General features: G+C 50.3%; 1 long non-coding RNA gene across 1 annotated transcript; it reads right to left on the minus strand.

Moving 5' to 3' along the window:
- Positions 1 to 829: 829 nt before the first annotated feature.
- LOC135809987 (uncharacterized) lies at positions 830 to 3,365 on the minus strand. The gene is made up of 2 exons (XR_010552258.1): positions 1,765 to 3,365; positions 830 to 1,478 (listed from the first exon to the last, which is right to left on the minus strand). It is a non-coding gene; the product is annotated as an uncharacterized LOC135809987 (long non-coding RNA).
- Between the last annotated feature and the right edge of the window lie 4,135 nt (positions 3,366 to 7,500).

Below are 7,500 nucleotides of genomic sequence, written 5' to 3' on the forward strand. Positions count from 1 at the left end.
ACGCTTGCACGGGTAGCCGGTGCGCCGCGCGCCTGTACTGCTGTGCTGAGCCTGTGGCCCTGCAGCCCGGTACGCACGGCTGTTACGCAGTCACGGCTGTTTCAGCCAGCGATTTTTGGCCATCTAACATGGCGGGGGGCACCCGCTGATTTTTGCAAAAAATCAAAGATTAATCATTTTTACGTTGATATTAAGGTGAGTTGCTATCATTCTTCCGCGATTTACTGCCGCTAGCCCCACATTTTTGAAACTAAATCCGCGGGAGTGGAAAGCTGACGCGCAAAGCAACATTTTGGTACCAAACATTCCTTGATCGGACGAAGGAGAAGGAAGTTGCTTTCTTTTTTGGCGCAGTGGAATTATAGACTGAAATTGCTGTCAGTATATTATTAGCTACCTTCATCACGCTCGTGGTACGTCTTCTGGAGTTATTCAGTCACCACTCGAGGTTTTCCTCGCATCCTCGGGTAGTTGTCCGTTATATTTTCGCGAGTTCTTTTGAATACGATGGTGAACTCAAAAATACGATGGGCCTTTACTTTTCTCTGTTTCCAGTGGGAGATATGCACATCTGCGACGCATCGCACGACATGGAGCACCATGCAGCGCATTTACAGCGTCTATGCCGTGTAGGAGGCGCAAAATTTACTGCGTGCTCCCAACAGACGAGATATCCAGTGTCTGACTACACTGAAACGATGAAAAACGTATTCAGTATTGATGTTTGTAATGACGACCCTACCATACACCCAACATATATCTGTGCTCTTTGCCAAAGAGTGCTGAAGAGATCACAGAGCACAGAAAAGTTCAATCCCAGTGGCGATGGTTGTGGACAAGGGGTAACAATTAGTTGGAAAAGACATGAACCTGTGAATTGCAGAGTCTGCACCAAGTTTCAAGAAAAATCGAAGGGTGGCCGACCAAGCAAACAGATAAAAACAGCAAGCGGAGCGGCAAAAATGACATCAAGCAGTAGCAGTGCATGTGCATCTAGCAATAGCATGGATATACCTGAAAGTGAGGTGCATGACATATCTGCACCTGATTATGAAGCAGAGTACAATTTGACCATGTCAAGATTTGCCTACAGCAGTGCAGCAGCCACAGTACAATGCATGATCTGCCGCAGCACGTCGAGCGTCACCATGCTGTTCTAGAGTATTTTGCACGAAATGCATATGCCAAACATTAACCAACGGTGCGCAGTGTCCAGCCTGCCATCATACCCTGTGTGCTTCAGAACTGGCAAAGCCAAGCGACCTGTTCTGTCAACTGCTTGCGAACTGGTCCGTCCACTGTGGATCAAACTCGGTGGTGATCACGGCGGAGGATCTTTCAAGTTCGTCCTGCAGATCGCGAATGTGCAGCGGCCGAATTCACTCCTCAACACTATCCCGATTTGCATCTTCGAGGCACAAGACACGCCATCGAACCTTGAAACCGCGCCAGGAGTCTATCGTGACGAGGTCAGAGATCTGCAAACAACAGCAACATGGAAGAACAAGTCGTTCAAGTTGTTTTTCTTTGGCGACTACGAATATCAAACGAAAGCATATGGTTTGTCGGGGTCCAGTGGCACCCGACCATGCTTACACTGTCTATGTCAGAAGAATGATATTGACATTCCACCAGCCCTAAACCCAGATGCCGATTCTACCAGCAGAACACTAGAAACTCTGTACAACGATTTCACTGGATTCACGAACAGTGGCTCAAATCTAAAGAATGCAAAGAACTACAGCATACGTCCAGTGATCTTACCTATTCCCGAGGAGAATGTTGTAATCCCGGCTCTTCATCTGGATCTGGGTATTTTCCCATGGATGCTGACTGCTTTTCAGGCTGAGCTCAGAGCACTCGACATTGAGCTTGCCAGTAGAACAGCTACTGCAGACACCGCCGTTCCTGCCGCCGTTGCTACTACAGCAGACACCGCCGCTGTTTCTGCTGCCACTGCCGTCCATGCCGTCGTTCCTGCTGCCACTGCCGTCCCTGCAGTCGTTCCTGCAGCCGTCCCTGCAGTCGTTCCTGCTGCCGTCCCTGCAGCCGTTCCTGCAGTCGTTCCTGCTGCCACTGCCGTCCCTGCAGCCGTTCCTGCTGCCACTGCCGTCCCTGCAGCTGTTCCTGCAGCCATTGTCGCTCCTGCAGGCGTTCCTGCTGCCACTGTCATCCTTGCAGCCATTGCTGCTACAGCAGTAGCTGGTGATGCTGGAAGCTTTGAAAAGCTTTTGTCACTGCATGCGGAAGCCAGCAAAACGGATGAGGAGATTTCTGCAGTTACCCAACAACTACATTTAGTGCAGCAGCAAGTCCAGTACATTGTTCTCTTTTCTCAGCTTGATACATGCTGCCACAGTGGAGAGCGTGACACAACACCTACAAGACCAGTGGAAGAATGGTGATGCACGCCGCACTGCATTGCTTGCGCGGAGACAGTCACTCACCGACCAAATGGCCGCAATAAAACAGAACAAAAAGTGTGAGGGGCCATGTTGAGCAAGCATCGAGCCAGTTTTCCAGCGCAATGGAATCGATAGGCAAGCATACCATGGAGGTGCTTTTGTGGGCAACCATGTGCACATAGCTCTTCAGCCAGCAGTGACAACTGAAATAACCACAGCACATTTATCTGCAGTAGCTTCTCGTGCGCCACTGCTGCTCCCAGAGGCAAATCGAATTCATGAGGATTACCAGCGCCTTATGTCCCTGTATGGCGAGTGCACTGCTCTCTTCAGCCACTGCAGGCCTATGGACGAGGCCACCATATCCAAGCTAGAAGGCTTGGTGGAAACATTTATGGCTGCATGCCGAGATAGGGTCGTCAGCAAGAAGCTCGGCCACATCACGCCGAAATTGCACATGTTGGAGGTGCATGTCGTGCCGTCCATCCGGCGGCGAGGCGTTGGTCTTGGTCTCCTCGCAGAGCAAGGGAGTGAGAGCATTCACGCCCGCTTCAACGAGCTGAGGAGACACCACGAGGCCATCCGCAATCCCTTGGAGAGCCTCAAGTCTGTTGCACAGACGCATTTGATTGCAACTCTCCCACAACACGAGTCGCTCCGTCCAGTGAGCAGGAAGAGGAAATCCTCGCAGTAAAGTTAGTGTTCCTCTGCATCTTGTTTGCTGGCCTATCTGAAATTCTCGGCCTTCCATCTCGTTTGAGCTCTTTTAGCTTTCTCTCCTCTCAAAATAATTTTTTCCTTTCTTCTCATCTCAATATCTTTCCTCACCATAATATTTTCGAGGCGATCGAGGACGCGTCTGACGCGCTTGTCAGCAAGTACAAAAATTCGGTTCGTCATGGTTTTGATGTGAAAATGTAATAATTCGCTCCGTATTATAAAATACCGTTGGGATTTGTCAAAAACGGCGCAAAAGCCGCCATATTGTTAGATGGCCAAGTGGGAACCAGGGAGTCGTAAAATAAAGTATTTTACGACTCCCTGGTGGGAACAGCCGTGCAGTGGACATCTAACAAGATGGCGGCGAAAAGTTTGAAATCGCTGCGGATTTACTGAAATCCTTTCGACTTAGTACAAAATGTATAGAATTATATAATTTCGCCGGATTTAGTACTTTCTTTCGGTAAAGTCGGTCTAAACCCAAATATTTTTTGAAACGACAAGGAAGTAAGAACAGAAGTCTTGCTGTCGAAAACATCAAGAAGAAGAATTATTATTGGAGGAAGTAGAAGTGAACAGTTAGACCTTACCTCTCTGGCTTTGCGTGTAGTCAGTGTTATGGCGGACTGGCTGGTTGATCTGCCTGCGATGGAGCAGTCCGCTGCCTCGATCGAACTTTGGGCCGTTGATCTGCAACGTCTGGCAGGGTGCATACGAGGTGTTGTTCTGCAACAGCATGCAGGCGCTCAAGCTCGCCGGGAATGGAACCGTATCTCTTCTCGAGCAGGTTGAACTCGGCGTGAATTCCTTCCGCGCCCTGTTCCGACAGTAGACCAAGCCCGACGTGCACTCTCCGCATCAGCGGCACAGTGTGTTCCTCAAGGAGGTGCAGCTTTGGAGTGATGTGACCTAAGCCTCTCTCCACCACCTCGCTCCGACATTTCTGCAAGAACGAGGCAATGGAGAGCTCCAATTGCTGCAGTTCCTCCTCTCCACATTTGTTGCAATGGCTGAAGGAAGATCTGCACGCTGCGTACTGGCTGAACAGGGACTTGTACCGCTCACTGACTACTTGAGCGTCATTCCGCAGAGCTGGGCACCGATCTCCAATGACAATTGCTGGGGCCTCAGTGATAGCTGTGATCACGGCGGGCTTGAGGGCACGGTGGATATGGTTCCCTACGAAAGCACCGCCGTGATAGGCCTGCCGATGGATAATGTTCTTCTGCAGTACTGGCTCTATGGACGCTTCGCACGGGCCGAGAACATCCTTGCTGCGGCGCAACTTGGCCAGTTCGTCTTCAGCAATCTTCAGCTGCGAGCTACACTGCTCTGTGTCGGCCTGTGCTTGCTCAACCTCCCGTTGTAGCACGCCTGCGAGTGCTTCTATCGCCATGCCCTGTTGCTGGCCAAACAAGACGATGAAGTGCAGATGATTCTCCAGAGCGGTGGCTTTCGCTGTTGCTTCCGAGAACGCTGTTTTGCAGCCAGACAACTTGTGATTTGCAGTTGACAAGGCTCTAAACCGTCCACTGTCTTGCTCTTCAGCGTCGCATTGTTCTGCAAGCTGCATGTCCAGAAGACGGACCTCGCGTGTGAATACATCAAAGATCCACGGGAATACACCGAGGTCTAGGTGCAGCGCTGGAATAATGGCGCTCGCAACGGGCACTGGCAATAGGACTGGTCGGATGGTGTTGTTATACAGCTTTGCCTTTGACAGCAGAGCACCTGCGCTAGTAAACTGTGCATAGTCCTCCGCCATCTTCTCTAAGGACCGTGCTCCATACTGTACGTCGCGGTTCGCTGGTGGGACCTGCATGTCTTTCTTCGTGCACAAGCAATGGAGGCAAGGCCTTACGCCACTGGAACCCGACAAGCCGTAGTTCATGGTTTGGTACTCGTAATCACCAAACAGATAAGGCACAATGGTCTTGCCTTTCCATTTCTGGCCCTGTAGCTCTGCAATTTGGTTCCGATACATTGAGAGTGCAGTTTCCAGGTTTGCCGGCAAGTCCTTCTCTGCAAACACGCAGATTGGCACAGTGTTGGCGAGTGAGTTTGGATGCATGGTGTTGGCGATTTGCATCACGAATTTAAATGTTGTCTTACCATGGTCACCGCCCAGCTTGACCCATATCTCCGTTTCTGGGATGGCGCCATCATGCCATGTCAGCTTACTGCCGCTGTCAAGTATGTCGAGGTAGTGGATAATGATGTCGGTTAGGTTTGGAAAGTAGACAGCTGCAGCAAGTGACAACTCGCCAGTCCGCTTGACAAAGGGGAGCTGCTTCACTGTGTATTTCGGCAAGGTGGTGGCTATGAATGAGCGAATGCTTCTCTCCGATTCAAGCTGAACTCCGAAGGAGCGGAGCCATCTGCGCAGCTTCCGGAGTTGCGCCCAAGGAAGGCTTAGATCGGCCTTGATGGCAAGGGCAGTGCCTGAAGGTGGTTTGATGCTGGTAGCGCCAAGTCCAGCAACGCCATGCCGTGTTGCATCTGCTGTGGTGCAAACTGTCTCTGTGATGCGCTCCATTTCCAGTGACCGTCGTTTCAGCGTCCTGGCTGATGCCTCCTCCGGCTGCTTGCTGCCAACTGTTGTTCGCATGAAAACTTGCGGTCTTCCTTGGCTGCTGGTTTTCACTTCCAGCCTCCCATCTTCTGCTTTGGCGGACACAAGGTGACAGGTCAGTCTGTCACTCACATCGCCCCGTAGCTTTGATGGTGACGCTGCTAAGATCTCCTCCACTGTTGCAGCTTTGGTTGCAGTACGAATGGGCGTTCCTGAGGATGTGGATGGATTGAACGGACATGATGTGACATGACCTCGTAATTCATGGAGGCGAACGGTTGCTGGGCAACCCGACAATGCTGGTTCATGGAAGTCACAATGTACACCCCACTTGCTAACCATATTGCACACTAGCTTGCATGGCTTTTGCAGTGTCGCCAGTGCCATTGGCTGTCTGCATACTGGACATGTATTGTGACTCTTCATCCACGTGTGCACGCATGTTGAGCAGAATATATTTTCACAGCATTTGGCTTGAACTGCTCCATTTACCACTTGCAAACATATCATGCATTCCTGCACAGCTCCACTGTCAATAAACCGCTCTTTCTCTAATGCTGCTTCAGCCCGATACATAGGCGCTGCGTGCGCCGAAATCTCGTCCAAAGTAACTGCGGATGTTTGACTATCAGTGGTGTGTGCTATTGTGTTGGTGTCACCGCTGCTACTGCTGCTGGTGCGTCTTTGCTGAGAGCTAGGACTGCCTTCTGGCAGTTCAGCTGATGTTGATGCCGTTGGTGTCTGTCGTTTTGCCGCTTGGCCACGCAGTTCACTGACGGCTTTCCGTTTCGGTGGACGGCCGCCCTTGGCTCGTACAGCATCACTCTTACATACGGCACAGTTAGATCTCGTATGTGGTTGCCATGTAACTGGACCATTGCAGCCCCCACTACAATACTTATATGTGTCATCTCTCATTGAACGTGCAATAGCAAATTGACAAAGTGAGCACATGTACTGGGGATGCACGTCAGGGGAATCTTTGGAAACATCAATTTTAAAAACTTTGGCGATCTCTTCAACATAATTCTTCACCGGATATGGAGTTTTGTGACTAGCACTGGCAAGTTTTTGGCCACCAATGCGACACACGGATTCAAGAATACTCGAGTGGTGCTCCATCGCAGAGCAGAAAGCAACAAACAAGGCTAAAATGTCGATGCGCGATCGAGACTTCCTTTGCGCGATCTGGGACAAGAGCGCGATTTTCGAGCTATAGAAGGTCTCTAGGGCCGCCAAAAACACAGCAAGCAGCTGCGAAAACTCGGCGCCGGGATGTAGGCAGCAATGAAAGTAGAGCAGTTTTGGGAATCGAAAGAACAAAGGACGTGGAGGCGACGTGGCGACAGAAACCTGTCGCCTCTTGGGAAAGACGATCCAAAAGGCATCAATGCGTTCCTTGAAGCTTCCCCTGGACGAAAATCGCGGTTGTATGGTAAACCGTGTCGATGGGAGACGATAGGAGCCAAAATAGCCTGGATACCAACGTGAAAAATGCAATTCTCAGCTATTCTCTGGGGGCCGTCGCGTTCAAAAATTCAAAAAGTTTCAAAAAAATGACGCCATTTTGAATGTCCGATTTTGTGATCTACGTAACAGCCGTGTATACGGGGCAGTGCAGGCCAGGCTAGTAGTAGTAAGGTTAACATGGTGAAGGGCAAGGGCGCACTCGACTCACAGAATCACATGCACATGTTGCTGGGGGAAACCAATATGGCGCATACACTCGTTGCGCAAAAATTATTTACACGGTTTAAAAAAATTCTTTTGAATGAAAAATGAAAGAGATAGATCAGAGAAGAA

Source organism: Sycon ciliatum, chromosome 2 (genome assembly GCF_964019385.1).
Source record: "Sycon ciliatum chromosome 2, ocSycCili1.1, whole genome shotgun sequence".
Lineage (NCBI taxonomy): Eukaryota > Metazoa > Porifera > Calcarea > Leucosolenida > Sycettidae > Sycon > Sycon ciliatum.